This window comes from Engystomops pustulosus, chromosome 7 (genome assembly GCF_040894005.1).
Source record: "Engystomops pustulosus chromosome 7, aEngPut4.maternal, whole genome shotgun sequence".
NCBI lineage: Eukaryota > Metazoa > Chordata > Amphibia > Anura > Leptodactylidae > Engystomops > Engystomops pustulosus.
Genome location: NC_092417.1, coordinates 84,903,259 through 84,928,114, shown reverse-complemented (window position 1 = coordinate 84,928,114; position 24,856 = coordinate 84,903,259). Strand labels below are relative to the sequence as shown.

Below are 24,856 nucleotides of genomic sequence, written 5' to 3'. Positions count from 1 at the left end.
TTTTGTTAAGTATATAATTCCGCTTGTTAATTCATAGTTTTGATGTCTTCAGTGTGAAACTACAATTTTTATAAAAAGATGTAGCAAAAACAGTCTATTGTAGCACATCCATGTAAAATTTATGTTCCTTTATTACTTATCCATTAAAAGTGTACAACAGTGTACATGTAAGTAACAAAACCTACACGTTTCAGCTGTATTCACATAGGTTTTGTTACATACATGTACAATGAATGGGACTATGTATTTTGAAATTTTGAGTACAAAACTCTTTCCATTAGCAAGGGCATTCAAGATGAAACGTGACTGGGTCTTTCAGCAGTAAAATGTTCCCAAGCACATTACCAGGACAATAAAGGAGTGGCTTTGTAAGAAGCATTTCAAGGTCCTGGAGTGGCCAAGCCAGTCTTCAGATGTCAACCCCATAGAAAACCTTTGGAGGGAGCTGAAAGTCCTTGTTGCCCAGTGACTGCTGTAGAGGAGATCTGCATGGATGAATGTCCCAACATACCTGTTGCACCAATTGTTATTGTGGCATCCGAAATGAACCATCCACAGTCCCTAGCTGCAGGTGTGGATCTATTCAGACAAATAACACTTGTGGTTACTCTCTTTTTGTATCTGAAATGGGGCTGAGCCCAATAATTACTCACATAATTATGTGGGGTCTTATTAAGCAGTGACCTCATGCAATAGCCTTGCCACTTTTCCTAAAATTCTCCTCTCACTCACAGCTTTACCTCACTCTGACTAACTCCAAATTCAACATAAGACAACTCTACCACTATATCTAAGAGGTTTTAGTGATGGGAAAATCTCCACCCACCTTCTGGATCCAGCCAATAAGGATATGGATTCATCCCAATCTCAATCAGCCTGTAGTAATAATTAACAACAACTTGGGGTCAACATTACACTCTAGGTACAAAATAACATTACATTTGTCATGTCAATTTCTTTACATATGCATTAATTATAACAATTTAGAAATTCCCTTTGGGTCATTACATAAATACTTATTTTCCACCATAATTTGCACATCATTTCTTTGAAATTCAGACAATGTGATTTTCTGGATGTGTTCTCTCATTTAGTCTCTCATAGTTGAAGTCTACCTATGATGTCAATTATCTCTCTCATCTTTTTAAGTGGAAGAATTTGCACAATTGGTATGTGAGTGCAATCACCCTGTTAGAAATGACCCCTCAACATGTTAAGGGGTCTTCTAGTGGATCTATAGAAAATACTTATCTATTATTGCACACTTATGGGGCCCAAAATAAAATAACAAAACAACTTATCTTTTGGCCCCAGTGTAGTAACGTCATGATACAACCCACATAGCGTGTATCTTAAAGCATCAGTGTTGAGGGCGATAAACCTCCTCTTCCTAGCGATGCAACCGGAGTGCACATGGCAGTGAACAGCTGCAAGTGCGGGCCCTTCTCCATCGTCGGGCCCGGACGTGGCTGAATTCCTTTTCGTTGCACTTCATTTGTGTCCCACTTATTGTTGATTCTTTACCAAAAAATTACAATTGTATATCTTTATGATTGAAGCCTGAAATGTGGTAAACGGTAGAAAAGTTCAAGGGGATGAATACTTTCACAAGGCCCTGTAAATAGTGTAATAATATCAAAAGCATTTTAAATATTGGAATTGTTGATTAGAGTAGGTGTTCTTTTTTGTTGTGCCATGCGAAGGGCCATCTTGCTCCCAAAGTACGGAGGCGGTTGTTAAAAATTTGAATCCTACCCCTGCACATAGGTGATGTATATAGTCATGTCACTGAACAGGGATAATAACACAGTGAAGTTGCAGAACCCTGCTACCCTAGTAGTTAAGCCCATTCTCTGTAATGAAAAGTGGATGTTAACAACTTAATGAAGTGTAAGAGTAGACAACCCCTTTAATTGCCTCTCCACTTTTTTGGTAACAGATGACAGTGCTGAATTTGACATTGTCAAGTCCCATTAAAATTCTGAAACAACCTTACAGCAACAACAAAAAAAAGTGATACACTACAGGTCCTTGGTGCAGCCACTCACCCTTAAGCTTTGTCTGTAGGACACTGATTCCTTTCTTGGAACTCCCCAAGTAATGTGTGGTCAGCAGGTTCTGACGATAAAACCTTATGAAGGATTCCTATTAGCAATCTGCCGAGAATGACTTCTAATCCATTTCACGCTCAGTTTCTCTCAGGTTCTAATAAAGAGGTGAGACTATTTCATATGCGCACCGGGGTTTGTAGGAACATCAAAAATATATACAAAACCGATGAGCGGAATTGTATGCAGCGGGCTGTTAACACTCGCTGCCGCCTGCTAATGAAAAATGACAGAAGAGCCGCAAAATTAAGTCCCGCGTGTCTCTTTCTTCTTAAAAAATGAATTTTTGCTTCCAGCACAGTTTCTCAGAGCCTTGCCGCCATTTATCACAAGGACAGCATGGAAGAGAAATTATGTATCACAGACCGAAATAGCAGACATTTTACCAAACACGCACAAAATTTAGAACAATGAAATGAAGAACAACTATAAAAAGCCGTGTAGACTTTTTCTATTTTTTTCTTGTTTTTATAGTTGAACTTTATAAAATGAATTAACGATGTGGACACCTGCACACTGTATGTAATATATAATATAGCAGCAGAGTAAACCCCGGCTGTACAGTATATTTTCCCAGAAATCTTCACTAAAGACTCAATGGCTTGAGCAATGATAACTTGAAGTAAATATTTTCTTAGCACATTTCTTCAGTTCATTGAGGTTTGTGGACAGTCCTTAACATAACATAACTTATCCATAACTCTCTTAACCCCTTAACGCTGAAGCCACTTTTCACCTTTCTGACACGGCCCATTTTTTCAAATCTGCCCTGTGTCACTATAAATGGTTATAACTTTGAAACTCTTTAACATAGCCAAGTGATTTTAAAATTGTTTTCTCGTGACACATTGTACTTCATGTTAGTTGAAAAATTTTGGTGGTATGTTTTGCATTTATTTATGAGAAAATCAGATATTTGGTGAAAATTTGGAAAAATTCTCGATTTTCGAACTTCAAAATGTTCTACTTTTTCCACACATAGTCATAACAGCAAAAAAACTTAATAACTAACATTCACTGAATGTCTACTGTATGTGGACATGTTTTTTTATGCATACTCTTATTTTTGTAGGATGTTATGGTGCGATTTTTCACATTTTCATAAAAAACGCAAAATCCTGCTATTGAGGGACCTGCTCAGGTTTCAAATCACTTTGAGAGGCCTAAATAAAAGTAAAACCCCATAAATTACTCCATTATAGAAACTACACCCCTCAACGTACATAAAACAACTTTTATGAAGTTTGTTAACCCTTTAATTGTTTTACAGGGATACAATTTTGAAAGTACATTTTTTTTGGCTAAATTAATGTGTTTTTCAAAAAATGTACAAATTCTCAGTGGATAAAATACCAAATCGCTCCACAAAATTTGATACCCAATCCCTCCCGCATATAAAAATACCTCATATTTGGTGGTATCCTGCTGTATGGGCACACACCAGGGCATCAAAGGGAAGCTGCGCCATTCAGAGCAGATTATGCATTGTCACTTTTTATTGGCTATGCAATCTTTATTTTTTTGGCAATTTGGACATATAAGGGCTTATTTTTTGCGACATGAGATGCACTTTACAAATACTTCATTTTAGTCGGTCATTAGCTTATTGATGAGATTTTATTAACTCTGGAATGTATGGGTGAAAAGAAAATTGTCAATTTTGGTTTCCTTTCTTTTTGTATTTTTTGGGGGTCGTACACTAAAAACACTATATTATCGTTATTCTATAGGTCACTACGATTACGGTGATACCTCATTTATATAGTTTTCATTTATTTTTACAATTTTACTGGAAAAAAACTAATATAGAGGAAATCTCATTTGTTTTTGCATCGCCATCTTTTCGGAAACTTTAATATTTTTTGTTGACAGAGCTTGTTTAGGGCTTATTTTTTACGTGTTGAGTTGTCCTTTCAATTGATACCATTTTGGCGCACATAACTTATTTTGATCACTTTTTAGAACATTTTTGTGAAGAGATTTTATGAAAAATGTACATTTTTGGGTTTTGTTTTTACGGCGTTTACCGAGCGGGCCCAATAATGTTTCTGAGTTTTTGTAAGGATTGTTACGGACGTGACAATACCAAATATGTGGGTTTTTTTGTCGATTTTGTGTTTTTTTCATTTTATTGCTTGAGTATAGGGAATGTTTGTGTTTAGGGTACTTTAATTTAATTATATATACTCGATATACTCGAGTATAAGCCGACCCAAGTATAAGCCGAGGCCAATAATTTTACCACAAAAACCTGGTAAAACCTATATTTTTTTTACTCGAGTATAAGCCGAGTTTGGGGTTTCAGCACATTTTTTTTGTGCAAAAAAACTAGGCTTATACTCGAGTATATATGGTAATTCTTTTAATTAAAAAATGTTTTTATTAAATGTTTTTAACTGTGTTTTATCACTTTTACAGGTAAGCTTAAACAAGCGATCCACTGATTCTTCACCTTATACAGTGTAATACAGATGCTGCGCATGCTCAGTGTGCTACAGCCGGGTCCTGCTAGAAGGCAGGGACCCGGCTCACGGAGGAGGATCACGCAGGGGGGGTCCGATTCTTGTGAAATGCCCCTTGCACGCCGTGGTCAGCGCAACTGCGGCGTGTTAGGGGTTATAAAAAATCCCTTAGATAAATCCACAGTATCGTTCCACTCCCTCTCCTTAGGGATTTTTCTGGTGTAAGGAGTGGGAGTGGAACGATACTGTGGATTTATCTAAGAATATTGAAAAGACTTAAGAGGAGCTTCGGTCAGATTGATTTTTTATATATTTTATGTTTGGACGGGGGATTGGTCCGAGACTGTGTGACAGCTCCAAATAGGGCTCAGCTTGCAACCCAGTATATTTTTCAAATTGTGTTAGGGGTTAACACCCGTGATTGGAGAAATCTCCGATCACGGGTGTTAGAGGCAGGTGTCAGCTATAATATATAGCCGACACCCGCAGCTTCTGGCCCCGGCTCCGTGCCAGAAGCTTGACGTAATAGTACTGCATTTTGCGGGAACGCACCTCCCGCCATGTAGTACTATTACGTCTAATGTCGGGAAGGGGTTAAGGTCCTGCTAGGGGAAGTCACCTGTAATTGGGCCATTATAATACCATGATTACTTTTTCAATCACTCCGCTGTAGATTTGCTAGTTTTTTTTTTTTTAAATTGCCTTTCTGCATTTGACACTTATCGAATAACATCAAGTCCCATCAATATACTCAGGGCTAATCTTAATAATCTACCTGGTGAGTAGATTCCTTCAGGGGGCATACATATAAACCTCTCCCCTCATGTTACCTCCACAGCCCTGAACATCTACTCCCCTTTTGATGTTATAATGTGCTGTCCGCTTGTTTTATTTTTCTGTATTTTTAGATATCTTTTGCGCATCAGATTTATCAAAGTGCCTTAAACAGCTTGATAAATGTGGACCAATGTCTGCAGTGGATATGCATTTTTTTTGTTAAAAAGTCACATGAAAGTTACCAATTTAAAGGAAATCTATCATCAAAATCAAGCATGATAAACCAGGGACACGTACTGAAAGATCCAGGCACCGTAGCTATTGTAATCCTCTTATATTTATCAATGGCCTCCTTCCTTCTAAAATCTACTTTTACAATAATGCTAATGAGCCTGAAGCGGTCCTTGGGGTGTTACCAGAGCCCCTCCATGCTACAGCTTCACAGGCTGTTTCACGGTCTCCCCCTCCACCTCTGCTTCCTCAGCATTTCCCCATTCCCTCTTCCTGTAATCTCACTGCAGTAGAGGAAATTCACATTGGGACGGGAAATGTTTTTTATACACCATAACAACATATGAATCTGCAGCATGGATGCTCTGTAGTAAAAACCCCAGGAGCATAAGTTAAACTCGATTTTAGAAGAAAGGAGGCCATGATTAAAATATGTAAGAATATTACCACAGTTACAGTGTCTGGATCTATGAGTAATTGTCCCTGCTTTATAAATCATGATGTATTTTCATGGTAGATTTCCCTTAATGCAACTTGACAGATGCAACAAATGTCATTTTGAAGACATAAAATGGAGGTAACTGCAATGTTACATCCCTCCATGACTGAAAGGTACCCTGGTCCTGTGGCTGCAAAACATTGACATACCTCAGTTTCTGTTATCTACATCCATGAAATAATAGTGCAGGTATCTAAGTTTTTTTCATGGATAATGGATCAGTGGAAAACAACTGAAATGTGAAATCACCCATTAAAAACAATGGAACATTAAGTCATTTGTGAAAATCAATGAACCACAGACTGGAAAAACTTGGAAAACTAAAGTGTTTCCCCCTTTGGGTGATTTCACAATGATGTGTGTAATGCTCATCCATTGCACTTACATTGCATTTTGTCTCTGTTTTTTCTCCAAGATGCTTCTGTCTCTTTGTCTGCTTTGTCTCTGTTTCTCTGCGTTGAACTGAAGGTTTAACATTGTTTTGAAAACACCTTGTTTCTCAGCCTTATACGTGAAAAAATTGACCTGTCATCAGTATTTTTAGCGGACCCATATATTGCCTTCCATGATCCACATCAGTGAAAATCAACGGACAGGTATAAAATTGTTTACACACTCATCTGATCAGTGAAAATAAAAGGCAATGTGAAAGCACCCATAGACAACAGATATTTTCACTGATCCATTGACCGTGGAAAAAGTTCTGAAACATATCCGTTGATTTTCACTGATGCGGATCACAAAAGGCTATAGAAGTCTATAGGGCCGTAAAAAAAATCATAAAACATCAGTTTTTTCACTAATGAGGATGGGGAGCCAGTTGTTGTGTTTTAATTCCTTCAGATGCAGTAAGGTTGCGATCACACAGTTACAGTTCACACTTCATTATAAAGAACATGCATTTAGTTTTGATGTTACTTGCTTCTTAATTTAACAGGAGCAAAATTATTTAACATGTTTCTCCTGCAAGATAAGAACCTTTTGCGTGAAAATGGACCACGGTTCTTTATAATCCCGTTGTAATGAAATTTTTACAGCACCCTAAAGGTGCACCTAGTTTTTCACACACTGCTTTTGCATTTTTAAATAGTTTTTGAATGATGAGATGGTGGAATCTGTGTAATGTGGTTCTTCAGAGGTTGCAGTTACAGTAACTCATTTTAAGAAATACTAAAGACCAGATGTTTTTTTATTATGTTGTGATTTGTACTGTAAAACCATTAAATTAAAAAATGTTATGTTTTATTTTTTTCATTACTGTAAAATGCATTAAAATTAATTTTAACAGCCTGATCATGATAACTAAAGTGTGAGCCAGATAAATGCTGCCTTCTCCAAGATTATTCAGACAGGACAAGCTTATCTTTTCTATTCAGGCTCGTTACAGAGAAAATTTTCTACTTTCAAGGAGACACTGGAGGATTGGGCAATTATGACCACAATCAGCTCTTATTAAAAGGCCAAACAGGGAACAAATTTGGATTCAGTTCAATAACTTTTTGTGTAATTAACAGGAAGTCTTTGGACTTTAACGCTTTGTTTCCTGCCTCTGGTCAGAATGTAAAAAATAGGTGTTTAACTATTTACAGCTAAACGTTTTCATAGATTACAAAGGTAAGTTAATTTACTCAGTTTTACTTCTCTTTTCTCAATCCAGTATTACATTCTTGTATTTCTTATGCATCTTACCCACAAACGTTTTCCTTGGTTGAGTCCAAAGCGATCCATTATTGCATTGGACTGGCACTAAACTCATAGACACATAGCTGTTTTATAGATCTTTTCACACATACACTTTTTCCTGCTGCATTGTTGTGTTGTAAATGCTGTACCGTGGCTTAGTGGTTAGCATTACAGCCTTGCAGTGCTGGAGTCCTGGGTTCAAGTCCCAGGATCAACATCTGCAAACAGTTTTTAGGTTCTCTCCGTGTTGTTGTGGGATTCCTTCAGGTCTCTGATTTCCTCAAACACTCCAAAAACATACTGGTAGGTTAATTAGATTGTGAGCCCCATTGGGGACAGGGACCGATTTGGCAAGCTCTGTGCACCACTGCTTAATCTGTGAGCGCTATATAAATAAGGGAATTGTCATTATCATTATTATGTGATGTATAAAAAGTACAGTATGTCCTACTAGGATGCAAGTCCTGGTGTGTGAAAAAAAAAAAGCTGTGCACTCCAATGTCATAAAAGTGCAAACGTTTTTCATGCATGGTGACCTATCATCTCTATTAATCCCTTAGTGATGCGGCATGAAAATGCTCTAGTGACCAGGCATTTTTAGTGAATTTAAGGGCCATAACTTTTTTTTTGCGTTGTTTTTTTAGACACATAAAACTAGTTAAAACGTACAAAAAGTTCAAACACTTTTTTAAATTTTTAGTTTTATTTGGGGTTAAAAGTGGAATAAAGGCTTTTTTTGTATTTTATCAATTTAAAATTAACTCAAAATTAACATTATTAATGAATTGCGTATTTTGTTTTGGTAATTTTGATATACAATATGCAGTGGCGTAGCTAGAGTTTGCTGGGCCCTGGGGAAAAATTCCTAACGGGGCCCCCCTCCACCATTCCTGTGACCGCCGCCATTACGACTACCCCATAATTTTTTCACCAATTTCACCGCATTTGGAATTTTTTTCTCACTCTCCATTATACAGCATGGAATATTAAATACTGTCGCTAAGCAGTACGACTTGCTACACAGAAAACATGCCCTTATACAGCTCTTTACATTGCAAAATAAAAAAGTTATAGATTTCTCAAAGTGGGGAATGCAAAATGTACCGTATTTTTTGGACTATAAGGTGCACCGGAGTATAAGGCGCATTATCAATAAATGCCTGCTAAAATGTCTAGGTTCATACATAAGCTGCACCAGATTATAAGGCGCACCTGATTATAAGGATGAATGACCAGCAGGTGGCAGACCTGTGCACAGTTCAAGGCAGCTGTTGTCTGTAAGTACGGTTCATATATAAGGCGCACTGGACTATAAGGTGCACCTTTGATTTCTGAGAAAATCAAAGGATTTTTTGTGCGCCTTATAGTCCGAAAAATATGGTAAACAAAAAAGGGTCAAGCCATTAAGGGGTTAAATACCATGTATCTACTACACACACATAATACATACTTACATACATAGTACAACTAGCCCCACATTGCCATATAATTAAAAATATACATATCTATTACATATCTATCACACACGCAGTAAATATACCCCCCATATGTACAGTATATAGCATACATTACTGAACTTGCATGCTGTACATACAGACCATACATACATTACTGAACATCATGGGTGGACTAGGAGTTTAAAGTGGCCCTGGAAACAGTTAATGGAGCACATTTACTTACCCGTCCCATTGAGGCGGCCGATCCAGAGCTGCCACAATTCACTAAGATCGTGCATCCAATTTCCTGCATGTGTCGCTTCCCCCGCTGAGGTCCTCCGGATTTCACCTTCTTCTTCCCGGTGCATATGAGTGCTGATTTTGCGACACAATTTTTTTAATTTTTATGAATCAGTCGGGTTCTCCGACGTCCACGCCCCCCAATTTGTGCCACAATCTGATCGCGTGCGCCAAAAACCCGGGGCAATTCAGCCCAAAACGAAAAAACTGGGGAAACCCGACGGAAATGCGTCCGACGGACCCTTAGTAAATGTGCCCCAATATCTCTGTTTTACTGAAAATTTAGATTCATATAAAAGAGGAGACTCTTCTCTTTCATAGGAAAAAAGAAGTGACATTATATGTGTCACAGAGCCAGAGATACAGCCCCCTGAACTGTTCTCCCCCCTCCAGATTCTTAGCTGGCAGAGGCTGCACACAGAAGTTACTGCACCTCACAGATAATATAAATATTCACTTTATGGGGCTTATTTACTAAGGGTTTTCAGGATTTTTTGCAAGTTTGACATGTATTTAACGGGTTTGCACTGAGATTGTGTCACATGCGATGGGATTGTGACGCGGCTGTGCTGACTTTCATGCGACAGAAATCGGGGGGCGTGGCCATCGGACGATACAACTGATTCGGACTGAGCGTGTGATTTAAGATTCAAATTGTAACGCAAGACAATGCACTTACATACACCAGAAAGAAGAAGATGAACTCCAGGCGGACCTGAGCAGGTAAGCGACACATGAAGGATATCGGGCGCATGATCTTAGTGAATCGTCGCAGAGTGTATTATCGGCGGACAATGCACTTTCTGTGAACTCCAAGGAATGGGTAAGTAAATGTGCCCCTATATGTTACTACATTTTGATAAGGAATAATATCAACTAATGTTCATGTTTTAATGCTCTCCTATCCAGAACTATCTAAGAGCACACTGTGAACTTTTGTAGTTTAGAAATCCCCACTATGGAGATTGCCCCCAAAGGATACCCAAAAGAGGACAAGGAACAGAACAGTGTCCGTGTAATGAGTGTAAGGAAAGTTGGTGTAGCACATTTGACTGTTTTATACAGTTAAGCGGTGCTTGGAACAATCCTGAAAATAAGGCTATGGAGTTAGGGCATTATTGCCCACAAGCAACATGGCGGAATCTGTGGTTAGTCCTCATGATAGGAGGTGACTACACACATGCGCCAAACGGTGTCGTACGGCAGGCATAGTAGGGGTGTGATGGGAATAGGGAGATTTGATTGGCTGGAAGTGTTTCTACATTAGCAGACATGCGTAGAGGGATCATTAGGACACCGGGGAGCAGGATCTAAGAGCTGTGTAGTGTGTCAGGTACAATCCTTCACTTGCACTATATAAATGAAGTTTTATGAATTTGATAAATGTCACTGCTGGAAAGTAAAACTGTATTTTTGAATGTACACATTATGATCACATGGAATTTGTATTGCTGTGTTGATATATGCATTTGATCACATGATAATGTCACATGATTGTAAGAGACTTGTATATAAGAAGGAACTTGTATCCTTGGCACTTGGCTTGAGAAAGGATTCTGAAGAGTATCCGAAACGTAGCACTTGGGTGAATAAAGTACCCACTCTTTTTTACATTCTGGTGTGCAGCCTATTTTTTACTTTTATGCTTGTACCTTGGCTAGATGACTCTCCCAATCGTTACTATAGACTATGATGTCATCCAGTGTCATAAGTGACCTCCTAGCACATTTATGTGCCAAATCTAGCACCAGCCTACGCCAAGATAGGGGTACTACAAGTTGCTCGATCTCCTCGCTCCGTATCTGTTCAACCCTGTACAACAGTTCCCCAACAATGACCATTTGGGGGTACATTTTGTCAGCTCCTGGTATTTGGAGCATCCCATTTATTACTTTAACATTCTCCTGTGCTTTAAACAAGGTAGGGTCCTGGAGCTGTGCAGCCCCAAAATTTTCACAGGAAATCTCAAGGTCCGGCATGTCGCCCACCTCCTCTTGACCCTTGACCTCACCAGCTAGGACCTCTAGGGGAGAGAATTCATCACCTGGGTTCACCCCTACTGCTGGTGTGGGTACTTTGGCCTCAAAGGGTTCGGGGGCCAAGGCCAGACTTACACCATGTCCATTATCTGTAATAGCACCTGAGGTGGGTCTTCGTCTCCAGAGGTCCCAGAATACCGGCAAGTCTCTGCCGATAATAGCTTCATGAAACAGGGTCCCCACCACCCCACTTCATGTGTGATAGTACCACAAGGTGTTTGTAGGTTGATGATGGCAGTGGGATATTCGCGAGTGTCCCCATGTATATATAACACTCAACCAAATTTCCCTGCACCAGGGTGACCAGTCTCCCTGATTCTAGCAAGGCTTCCACCGTGTGACCACCGATTGTGACCATACACACTTGGGGTGCTGCATCCGTGACCGACTCGGCTTCCAGAACCTGCCTGGCAAACAGCGACATTCGCTGGGTCTGGTTGCAGTCCATTGGCTCCACTGACAGGGGACAGTTAGCTGCAATATGGCCCATTTTACGCCAGCACTGGATACGTCAGTGACCTCTGTCACGAGCCTCTCTGTCTGTGTATCCGAGCCCCCACTGAACCACCTCCCAACCTGACCTGTCTCTCCTTTTCTCCAGTAGCAGTCTTACCAGATGGTTTGGTGACCTTGTCACTGACACTGCTTTGTGCAGGAGAGGTAAGTAGAAGATCCTCCGCAGCCCGATATCTCTCAATTAGGGACACGAGTAACTCAGCACCGGTGGGACCAGCCTGTCCAACCCATCACTGGAGCCGAGAGGGCAGAGAACGGGTGAACTTGTCAAGAACAACTCTCTCGACCATCTGCACTGGGGTGCAGTCCTCTGGTTGTAGCCACTTCTGGACAAGATGGATCAGGTCATGCATTTGGGAACGCAGGGGTAGTTTTTCTGAGTATGTCCACTGGTGGACCAGGCTGGAACGAACTTGTATGGTGAACCAGACAAGCCAGAATCTCCGCCTTTAGCTGGGGGTACTCACGGGCCTCCGTTTCACTCAGGTCGTAGTAGGCCTTCCGCGATTTGCCTGTCAGGAACGGTGCCAGAACATCTGCCCACTGCTCAGCTGTTAACTCCTCTCGCTCAGCTACTGGCTCGAACACAGTGAGATACGCCCCCACGTCGTCGGTCGCCGTAATTTTTTGTAAGGCTTTCTGCACTGCAGCCCGTGCGGAATGCTGGACAACCGGGTACCCTTGCAAACCAGTATGGGACCTCTCAGTAGTCGTTGCTTGCGGTGCTGCCATAATGCCAGAAAACTTTTCATTTATCAGCTGGAACATGGCTTGGGACTCTTCCTGCTGTTTCTGGAGCATGGCTTGCTGCTGGCGGGACCTCTCCTCCTGTTGCTGAAACATCACTTGCTGCTGGTGGGACCTCTCCTCCTGTTGTTGGAGCATGGCTTGCTGCAGCTGCCGATTAGCACTGGACTCCTCTTGCAGGTATTTAATAAAGTCCTCCATCTTGGCTTTATCCTGCAATTTGCCTGCTGCTTTCACCGTGATTCGTGATGCAGTTCAAGATAGTGACACCAAAGTTTGGTCCAAAACAGGTCTCACCTGCGTTTATTCCAGCAGCAGGAACAAAATAAAACAGCCTTCACATTCAGGCATCAAACATAAACAAAATCCTACCCGTCTGGGTGCTAACTAAACAGAGTTCTCCTAACTCACCACTAACACAAAAGACGTTGCTACTCCAGGCACAGAGGTCAGGGGTGTGTACGCTCTCCAGCCTCCTTTCAGAGCCAACGCTCTCAGCTCTGCTCAGCAGCTTTATGCAGCCTGATTAGGCTGCTCCCACCACCTGTGTCCAAGGTGCTGGACAACACAACCTCAACACTAAGGCCTTGCATAGTAGGAAAATCCAGGGGAAACATACCGCCCATCCACAGTTAACCCCTTCAGGGTCTCACAACGTATTCTAGATTTGTACATATTTTAGAGGAAATTTTGAATTTTCATGCAATTTTTGTATTTTATTGCTGTTTGCTGCAAAGTTGCATAAAGGTGATAGTGTGTATGAATTAAAAAGTTATTCTTGTTTTCATGGTGATTTCTGGAAAAAAATAGATTCTGACATATTAGGAGATTTTTATTTTGTGCATTATGTATTTTAAAACACATTTGTGGATAGCAACCAAATATGTCATTGTTTTACCATTTTTGGGAGTGTAAATTCTTCATGTTGTGTATTGTGGTATATATAAATCTACTCACTTTGTGTTTTTATTTTTAAATACCTATTTGTGCGTAAACCTCCACTTCGATGTGAGTTTTATGCAAAAACATACGTTATCAATGGACTTTTTGTTTAATAATTTGTGTTTGTCACAAAGTTACATGAGGGTGGTCTGGGCTGTCAATTGTCAATTAAGTCAAATGCATTGCCTGGTTGTCTGCTTGCAAAAATATATAGGTTTTAGGGGCGCCTTTACTTTTTTATCTGTTTTATTGCTATAGTTTGCAGGTTGTGACTCTACACATGTCCATCTATTACATTTAGGAGATGTGAAGTTTCTGTTTGGAACACATATTTTGCCATCAAAGTAAAATTTTAAGTATTTTTTATAAAATGTTTCAGTTTGAATCAAACTTGCATGAAGGCGCCTATGTCCATAAACTCTTTAAAGGAAACCTACCACTTGAAGTGGCAGGTATAAGAGGGAACTACCGAGCACCAGCTCAGGGTGAGCTGGTGCCGGAGCTTATTTTTGTTAGTGTTTTAAACCGCAGTATCGCGGTTTAAAATACTTTTTAAACTTTATGGCCGAAGTTGCTTCGGCACAGGGAGGTACGTGCTTGGCGCACCATGTGCGTGACCGTGCGCACGGCTCTCCTTCACTTCCTATGTAGCCGCGTGCACAGTCACGCGCATGGTAAGCGCCGAGCGCGTACCTCCCTGCACAGAAGCAGCTTCGGCCATAAAGTTTAAAAAGTTTTTTAAATCGCGATACTACGGTTTAAAACACTAACATCTCACCACTGACAGTATGAGAGAAGATTAGCATAAGACATGCCTCCAGCTCCAGCCCCAGCTCCCCCAAACACAGATCATAATGGTCACATCTCGGGACTAATAACTCTGAATTTTCTTTCTAGTCCTCGCAGTTGCAAAGTGCCCGGGAATCTATGTAGCAGCCCCTACAGAATGGTATGATAATATCCATATAAGTGAGGTGGTGAAAAGTCCTCTTTAATGCAATTTTGAAAATGGGGCAAGTGTCTGCTTTCAGATAATATATGGTTTGTTGCAGTTTAAATCCTTTTGCTGTAATTTCGGTATTATTTGTAAATGTCAAAATTGTACAAATTACAAAATTGTACAGCTGACACTTGGCACATATGGAGAGGGCTCAGGCCATAAGCCCTCTCCATACACCCCTCACTGCTGTACAACGTGTACAATCCTGTGTAAATCATAGTATAGATCAGTCAAATAATTTAATTAATTTCTAATCTGAAGAAAATTATTAATCCAAAAATTATGACAACAGATACACAGAAAAATAGGCGAATAATATTTATATTAAAAAAAACCTTACAATCAAACGCTGGTGCCAAAACGGACAAACGCAAAATTCCCAAACATAAGTACATGTATGGACAACGCAAAAATAAAGAGCCACATCCAAAAGGAGAATTCATATTGCTGAAAACATAAGAAGCACGGGCGTAACAAGTAACATACAGCCGTAGCAACTGCTATGGGGCCATCCAGGAACAGGGGCCCATATTTTGTTGTGTGTCCCGGGCCCCCGTTGTGCCCCCTGGCTATAGCTATACTCCTGGATGTAATGGGCAGCACAGGGGCATGCAGGGTTGATTTAGAGGCAGGCACCACCACCTCCTTTCATGAAGCAGCTTCCTCCATATGAGAAAGAGAGGGAGGGGAGGAGACTCTGGATGTCAGCAGGGCTTTTAAATGACTCCTTATTACATGTATAATAGGGAGCCGCAGGCCAGTCTGTAACCCCACATCACTTCACTTATAACCCAATTGTATCGGGTTAAAGAGGGCATGGTGAGCCGGTTGGGGGCAGGGTTAAGTAAGCCATCGGCTGGGTGCCGGTTCCCATCATTCACGAACAGCACAACACTAGAAGGAGTCAGCAGTACTGGAATCAGCCAGAGATAAGTCCCCAGCCCCCCACCCCCCTAGTGTCTTCCAGTCACACTCTGCTTTAACCATTTAGTGTCCTGTGTGCAGGAGCAGCTATGAAGCTCTCCAGAGTTTGTCCCTAAAACACATACAGACCCCTTCTGCATCATTCCCACATATCTTCTCCCACCACTGCATTTCTGCATTAATTTGAGGTTGTGTATAATAAGGTTCTGAAGCAGCTGAGATATGTAGCTAGTGTAACCCAGTTGTGGCGCACGTCAGTAATAAATGTGGCGTAAAGTCTCTTTAGGTGTAAAAGATCCAAAGACGCAAAGTCACCAGAATACTGACACAGACATTTAGATAAATGTGGGCTCTGAGTTGTATATTACAGTGTTCTGAAGAGGCTAGCGCTTGTATTGGGGGGTTATGTAGCAGCTGGCGTGTGTATTGCAGCTAGTGCATGCATTAGGAGGTTTTGTAGTAGTTGAGCATATATTGGGAGGTTCTGCAGCGGCTATCGTGTGTATTGGGAGGTTCTGCAGTGGCTGTTGTGTGTATTGTGGGGTTCCGCAGTGGATAATGCATGTATTAGGGGTTCTGCAGTGATTGGTGCATGTATTGGGAGGTTCTGCAGCGGATGGCGTGTGTATTGTGGGGTTCCGCAGTGGATTGCGCATGTATTGGAGGTTCTGCAGCGGCTGGTGGGTGTATTGGGAGGTTCTGCAGCGGCTGGCGCGTGTGCTGGGAGATTCTGCAGTGGCTGGCTCGTGTGTTGTGGGGTTCCACAGTGGATTGCGCATGTATTGGAAGGTTCTGCAGTGGATAGCGTGTGTGTTGGGGGTTCTGCAGAAACTGTTGCGTGTATTGGGAAGTTCTGCAGCAGCTAGAGTGTATTGGGGGGTTCTGCAGCGGATGGCACATGTATTGGGAGGTTCTGCAGCAGCTGGTGCATGTATTGGGAGATTCTGTAGCAGCTGCCGCATGTGTTAGGAGGTTTTGCAGTGCCTGGCTCGTGTATTGTGGGGTTCTGCACTGGATGGCGCATGTATTGGGAGGTTCCGCAGTGGCTGGCACATGTATTTGGAGGTTCTGCAGCAGATGGCGTGTGTATTGGGGGTTCTGCAGTGGCTGGTGCATGTATTGGGAGGTTCTGCAGCGGATGGTGCGTGTATTGGGAGGTTCTGCAATGGTTGGCGCATGTATTGGTGGGTTCTGCAGCAGCTGGTGCATGTATTGCAGGTTCTGCAGCGTATGGCGCATGTATGGGGAGGTTCTGCGGCTCCTGTTCATTTTCATCAATGACTTTAGTTAATTGAAGCCGCAAGTCCAGAGATTTAACCCTTACACTGCTTTCTTGCAGGAAATGGCTCTTCAGACAAGCAGTGTAAGGGTTAAACCTCCTGTCTAATCACTGATAAGAAGACATTGCCCATACACTGATACTCAGAAGGAGCTGCCATACTGATGGGTCCTCACCACAATCAAGTGTTTCCATTATGGAGAATAACAGAGACCAACAGTAGTCAGGACAGGAATCCTCCCACTCTATACTTACAAGGTTGTGTGATTTCTCAAGTCCCATATTTGACCATATATAAGTAATGTTTTTCATTCGTATGCAGCACATATTTAACCCGTATTTATATGACCCAATAGACTTCTGAAGAATTTTGTTTTGATACTTTTTCTTACAAAATTTCATATGACTGGAGTATAAGATATACTATGTATAATCAAGGTCAATACTACTGAAGCTTTAAACTGTTAAATGATGTTCAAAATGAAGTCTCCAATGAAGTTGTGGTGGCATGAAACGATTAATTTCTGCAAATTTTAGATTGTTGGTCTATCCGGGGAACATACAGAGCTGGATTCTATTTTGTCTTCATCTGTCAGAGGAGACTGTTAAATATTAAAAGATATTCTGGCTTCAAAGGGAATGTGACAGTGCAGTGAAGTGGGTCTCTGCAGGATCAGCTTTATTTGGTGTGAAATTACACATATAGCCGCAAAGATGATTGAATGTCAGATGATGCTGTTCACCTCACCCATCACACCCTAGGCTCCTATGAGCAGAATGCTGCTGCCTTTGTACCTGCTGCCTTTGTAACTGCAATATGTTTCTTTGTCAATACAGCAAGAACAATTTACATGAAAAGTCACTGACCCACATTTATCAAAAATAGTGAAGTCTGTACTATGTGCAGATTGCCAGCATGGTCTTCATTAACTGGTGCATGGTCTTCATTAATCTGGCGCCCCTGCACTGCTCTGGAAGAGGGCACCATTTTGTTGGTGCACTTTGTTCATGCTGCAGAATTGTGGTGCAGACAGATTTGTGGTGCACCCCAGTAATAAATAACTAACATTCACTGAATGTCTTCTTTATGTGGACATGGTTTTTTATGCATAGTCTTATTTTTGTAGGATGTTATGGGGCTTTGAACGTTAGGTGCGATTTTTCACATTTTCATAAAAAACGCAAAATCCTGCTATTGAGGGACCTGCTCAGGTTTCAAATCACTTTGAGAGACCTAAATAAAAGTAAAACCCCATAAATTACCCCATTATAGAAACTATACCCCTCAACGTACGTAAAACAACTTGTATGAAGTTTGTTAACCCTTTAATTGTTTTACAGGGGTTAAAACAAAATCGGAGAGCTGCGCCATTCAGAGCAGATTACGTATTGTCACTTTTTATTGGCTATACAATCTTTATTTTTTGGGCAATTTGGACATATAAGGGCTTGTTTTTGCATCGCCATCTTTTCGGAGACGTAACTTTAATATTTTTTGGTTGACAGAGCTAGTTTAGGGCTTATTTTTTACGTGTTGAGTTGTTCTTTTCAGTGGTACCATTTTGGCACACATAACTTTTTTTGATCACTTTTTAGAACAATTTTGTGCAGAGATTTTATGAAAAATTTACATTTTTGGCGTGTTTTTCGGGTTTTGTTTTTACAGCGTTCACCGAGCGGGTCCAATAATGTTTCTGAGTTATTGTACGGATTGTTACGGACGCGACGATACCAAATATGTGGGTTTTTTTGGCGATTTTGTGTTTTTCTCCCTTTATTGCATGTGTATAGGGAATATTTGTGTTTAGGGGACTTTAGCTTTATTTAATTAATTATTTTTATTCAAAAATGTCTTTATTTAATGTTTTTAACTTTTTTTATTTATTTTTACAGGTAAGCTTGAAGAAGCGATCCACGGATCGCTTGTTCAAGCTATTCTTCACATTACACAGTGTAATACAGATGTATTACACTGTGTAATGTAACGCATGCTCAGTGTGTTACAGCCGGGTCCTGTCAGAAGGCATGGGCCCGGCTACAGGAAGGAGATCGCACAGCCCCGGGCACCGGCAGTCCCGGGGCTGCGATCGGAACAGCGGACCCCCCCGGTAAGCGCCGCGTTCAGGAGCCGGGGCCAGAAGCATGACGTAATAGTACTGCATTTTGCGGGAACGCACCTCCCGCGATGCAGTACTATTACGTCAAATGTCGGGAAGGGGTTAAAGGACATCTACCATCAGGTATAGGGATGGTAGACGCCTATAACTCAGCAGTCTGCTCTCTTCTGCACTTTATAAAACATTTTTTATTACTTGATAGAGTATTGTCTTGAGATGAAAAATAAACGTATATTTTATATGCTAATGAGCCGGAGGCGCACAGGTGATGTAAGCCTGGCTTACATGGAAAGTCTCCGCGTGTCTGCGCAAGACTTACAGACTGCCGTGTGTTGTCACCGGCAGTCTGAATGATCTTGTGACGGACCCGACTACAATTAAAATATATGACAATTAAAATATGGCTTGAATAAATTATCCACCATCCGAGCTAGGAGGCGTCTGAGCGCCTCCTGCTAATTAGCATATAGAATATAAGTTTATACTTCATCAAAGGCAATACCTTCTCAAGCAATAAAAAAATGTTTTAAAAAACGCAAAAGATGGTAAGTGGTGAGTTGTAGGTGTCTACTATCATCATACCTGATGGTAGAGGTCCTTTAAACCTTTCACGACCCGTGACGTAATAGCACGTCACGGGTCAGCTGCGGCTGCATGGAGAGGGCTCACGGGCTGAGCACTCTCCAAAGCCGGTAAGTCTTTGCTGCATATCGCAGCAAAGACTTACCGGTAACACGTGATCGGTGCTAGCGCCATCGGGGAACGGCGATCCGTTGTCATGACAGCCTGTCTCGTTTTAACCCTTTCATTATTGTAATGTAATAAAAAAAAACTGCACATTGTAATGAATGTGGAGGAAAATCCCCATATACTGCCATACTGTAGTATGACAGTATATGGTAGGATCAATCGGACAACCTAGGGTTAAAGTACCCTAGGGCGTCTGAAAAATAGTAAAAATGAAAAAAAAATTATAATGAAAAAAACCTTAAAATTCAAATCACCCTCAAAATGTCGTACAGCCCTAAAAATGGTAGTATTGAAAACGTCATCAAAAGTCGCCAAAAAAAAGATACCACCCACAGCTCAGTAAACCGAAGTATAAAAAAGTTATTAGTGCCAGAAGTTGGCAAAATAGAAAAACATTTCTACACAAGCTTAAAATTTTTGTAAATGTATGAAAAACATTATAAAACCTATACAAATTTGGCATCCCCGTAATCGCACCAACCCAAATAATAAAGTAGACATGTCCTTTGTGGTGCACAGTGAAAGCTGTAAATTCCAAGCCCACAAGAAAATGGCGCAAATATGTTTTTTCACCAATTTCACTGCATTTTGAATTTTTTTCCTGCTTCCCAGTACATGGCATGAAAGAATAAATACCATCACTATGAAGTGCAATTTGTTAAGCAGAAAACAAGCTGTCACACAGCTCTTTATGTGTAAAAAAAGTTATAGATTTTTGATTGTAGGGAGTGAAAAATAAAAACGAAAAGACAAAAAAGGGCTAGGTCCTTAATGGGTTAATAAATGTAGGCCACTTTTTACATTTCTTATTTTGTATTGATTCTGTGTTACATTATGTATGCTTATCTTGTATTATATCCCTGAGCAGTACTCACAAATCTTGTTGGTGAAGAGGTTCACTATGTTGCCATTAAGAATGCTTAAGACTTGTAATTTGTTTAATTATCTTGGATTGACATAAGGAAAACAAACTTTTTTTTACTAACTAACCCTGTGTCCTCCTCCAGTCCCGAGAACACCAGATACCAAGCTACAGGAAAAGGCAGGCGGTCAGGCGGAACCGTTAACCGTATGCCTGCCTTGACCTGAGGTAAACGCAGACATAGGGTTAATTAGGTGTGGCTAGAGGGGGGGCGGTTAGCAGAGAGGGTAAGGTAACAGGGTGGGAGTGCTTACCTGAATAAAAGAGTGGGGCCTAGCTTCTGGCTTCCTCTTTGGACTTTGGCATACAGGAGAGATGGCAGCGCAGCTTCAGGAACTCATGCAGGTTGCCGCAGCCGAGCATGGGCCCAATTGGGTGTCCGCCCAGCTGCATGCTACTCTTTGGCCAGCATCTTGCCTTGAACCCCTGTCTCTGGCGGCGGGATCAGAGTCCGGAGTGCTACATTCTGCAGGTGCCAGAAAGCAGCATGCCCACAAGGCTTCCGGAGCGCTTGAGCCTGTCCTGGTGGCTCAAGGCCACAGCCTGCTGAGAGAGGATGGTGCAGAGCATGAGCTTGGCGAGGGAGAGACAAGGGGCTGTGGGGAAGCACACCCAGCCTTCCTCCTGGTGCATAATAAAAGACAACTTGAAACCACACACCAACATTGCTAGATCCAGAACTTCAGAAAATAGGCTGTTCCTGAAACCGCTCCATCTATTTATTTCTAAGTTCATGTGTGGGAAGTTCAAATGAACTTCCGCTAAAATCAACTGAAAACACAGGAGAATTTTCTACCTATTCCATACAATGCCTGCAGGTAACTTGTCCATGGACTGTTGTTGTTCTCTATCTTCTCCATTAGGCTTAGCATCACCATGTCTTCTGTTCAGCCACGTGTCCTCCCTAACAGACATTTTTCACTGTTCCTACATCTTGGTCCCCTTACGGTGTTATCCTACTTTTACTCCTAACACTATCCCTTCAAATACTGTACAAGACTGCATGGAAAATCCATAATTTATAATGCCTGAAATTGTGGTCATTTTACATTTTACTGTCCTGATTTTGCCCTCTGCCCCTAATCCCCCTAAGAATAAACCATATATATATACTACTCTGGTTTACACATACTACATTGTCCCCATTGTGGCCCCCACAATTACTGCCCCTCCACAATATATGGGCCCCATATTTTACATTACAACCTCCAGCCACCTAATGATGTTCCCTAAATGTGGCCTAACATGTAATAATGCACTTAATGCCTGTAGCTTCTGCTAATGACCCTTCAATGTGACCCAACATGCTCCACGATTGTGACCCCTTTCTAAATATATTTAGTAAAAGGAGCCACCTTATAACACCAACACTAAATAATTCTACCCCCACTGAATAATTCTCCCACATGAAATAAGTATCACCAGCAAGTGATGTTGCCAATGATCCCCAGTATGATGTACCCTTACACTTATTGATTCCCCCAATCGCCCCCCCACTAGTTGATGTCCCCCAAAGCCCTCCAGCAATTGATGTCCCCCAAAGCCCCCCAGCAATTGATGTTCACCACAGCCCCCGCAACAATGGATGTTAATATTCCACACCAGCCCCCCCCCCCAACAATGGATGTCCACACAAATCCCAGAAATTAGATTAATGTCCCCATAGCTCTTCAGTAAATGAATTGATGTCCCCTTGTCCCCCGAGCATATTTGAGGTCCACTCTAGCAACTTTCTAAACTGTGAATTTAAAAAAAAAAATTCTCACTTCGTTTCCTGCTTCTCTCCTCTTCTTGCTGGTGTGTGGGACGAGACGCACCAGGTACTTCTATAAATCATTCAAATTAGGAAGCAGTATCAAGGGCTGGTTACACTAGTTATAATGGTTATATTTTTAGAGGAGAGAAGCAGAAAATGGAAACACAAAAATGGCAAAGGGTATCGGTGGGTAGGAGTTAACTTGGATTTCACACTTGTCTCACTGTCCAGGAAGCTTTCCCTAATATCACCTCTCTTTGTGTCCTCTGGACGCAGACAGAGCTGAGTATTGTAGTTAAAGGGGTTATGCCACGAAACAATTGACTACAAAAAGCTGTCAAAGAGGTTAAAATATTTTAAAAATCTATTTGTGATGGTTACCTGGAAGTAAAGATACCTTTCTATTTGTTATTATGATGCTTGTTCAGCCTGTATTCTGTTCCACACAGAAGCAGATGTGGGAGGGGCCAGGCCAGGCACATGCACAGCACTGACAGCTGCAGTTAGTGCTACAGAGCGCTCACCCTTCAGAGTCTCTTTCCACCTGCTGTGCTCAAATAGTCCCTGCATTTACTGATCCAATAGAAGTCCAATAGAAATGTGTCATACGCCCCATGTTAAAAGTGCACCAAAAAAAGTTGGTGCAGTCTGTCAAAGCAGTGCAGGGGGCACCAGATTCATGAAGAACGTGCGCCAGAAATCCTGAATCTGGCGCCCCCTGCACACTACACAGGACACTGCACATAGTACACATGTACTATGTATTCTCACAGCATCATGGTCGGTCAGGTTGACATGCATGGCGGAAGTCTAGGTGGATGCAGGGGAGGCAAACCCCACGTGTATCGTCACTCCAAAGTGCCACTTACCCCTGAGGAAGTCACTTTGAAGTGAGGATACGCATGGAGTTTGCTGTCCCTGCATTTTTCTAGACCTCCGACATATTTACACTTTACTGTCCGCCTGACCGACCATGATGCTGTGAGAATACATTGTTTTGCACTTCTTGTATGCATTGATTATACAAAATTATTATACAAAATTAGGTGCAATAGTTGTTTTTATGACTTTTACTAATAAACTTTTGTATTTTTGCATGTTGATTGAATCTCTTTCTGTGTATTTTGTAAGGAATTGCAACCAAATCACTAGATAGATAGATAGATAGATAGATAGATAGATAGATAGATAGATAGATGGGAGATAGATAGATAGATGGATATGAGATAGATAGATGGATGGATGGATATGAGATAGATAGATAGATGGACATGAGATAGATAGATAGATAGATAGATAAATAGGAGATAGATAGATAGATAGATAGATGGATATGTGATAGATAGATGGATATGTGATAGATAGATGACAGCTTCTCACATGTAACTGATCTTTAGCGACTTCCCTGCTAGTCAGGCACAGGGGCCCCTTTGCAGGAGAGCAGGGTAACATGGAGGGACAGTGCATGGAGGAGAGTACAGGAGGAGGACTGCATCAGGAGAGATCAGAGCTCAGCCTGTTACTTGTGTTATCTCTGCAGCCTCCTGTGTGACCTGACTAATGGTGGAGGGAGGAAGGGCTGCTACATTGCTATAACTCATGTTAGGGGAGGACTCCTCTGTGCAGCAGATAGTCAAGTCTGGCTACATTTACCTTGTATCTGATGCTGTGGGGTCCGATGTAGCTGGTGAGCAGTGGCCATCACAGCACAATCTCTGCCCCTCCTCCTCTCTCACCTCCTATTGGCTGCAGTGTGTCAGGTGATCTCTCAGTGTGGAGTGATCTGTAGTGCAGAACAGCTGTTGCTCAGGACGGGACACAGCTACCACCGGGGGGCGCCAGCAACCAGAACAAAAGGAGTTATCTCAGTAAGCCTGCAGATTTTGTAATAAGTGTAAATGGTCAAAGTACTTTTAACAATGCATTGGACCCAATTACAGCAATGTGCAATGGTGACACAACCCCTTTAAGGGTTGGGAAGTAAGACCGGAGACCAGAGACTGCCACCCTGTAGGCGTGTGGAGTCTTATAGCCATGGATGCTCCACTAGGGGATTCTGGGAAAATATGCAAAGTTTTCCAGGATGGGATAAGGAAAACCATGTCGATTTTATTTACCCTGTAAGGCAGCTACCTCGACATCAAGTGTGACCTACAAGAGGCCTTATGACATGGTGCGGAAATCAAGCCAAAGAATTATATGTATTCCAGAAGGAACAAACTCTCAACTGTAGACAGCACTGTTTCTACCTGATTGAGTCTCCTCTGTATTTTACTGTAGTTAAAGGGGTATTCCAATCTGGGCATTTACATCTTATTTAATTCGTTTGCCATATGTAAACATTTCTTCAATTGGATGTTATTAAAAA

General features: G+C 41.5%; 1 long non-coding RNA gene across 1 annotated transcript; it reads right to left on the bottom strand.

Moving 5' to 3' along the window:
* Positions 1–204: 204 nt before the first annotated feature.
* On the bottom strand, positions 205–24,208 carry LOC140068877 (uncharacterized). The gene is made up of 3 exons (XR_011848605.1): positions 24,142–24,208; positions 827–876; positions 205–579 (listed from the first exon to the last, which is right to left on the bottom strand). It is a non-coding gene; the product is annotated as an uncharacterized lncRNA (long non-coding RNA).
* Between the last annotated feature and the right edge of the window lie 648 nt (positions 24,209–24,856).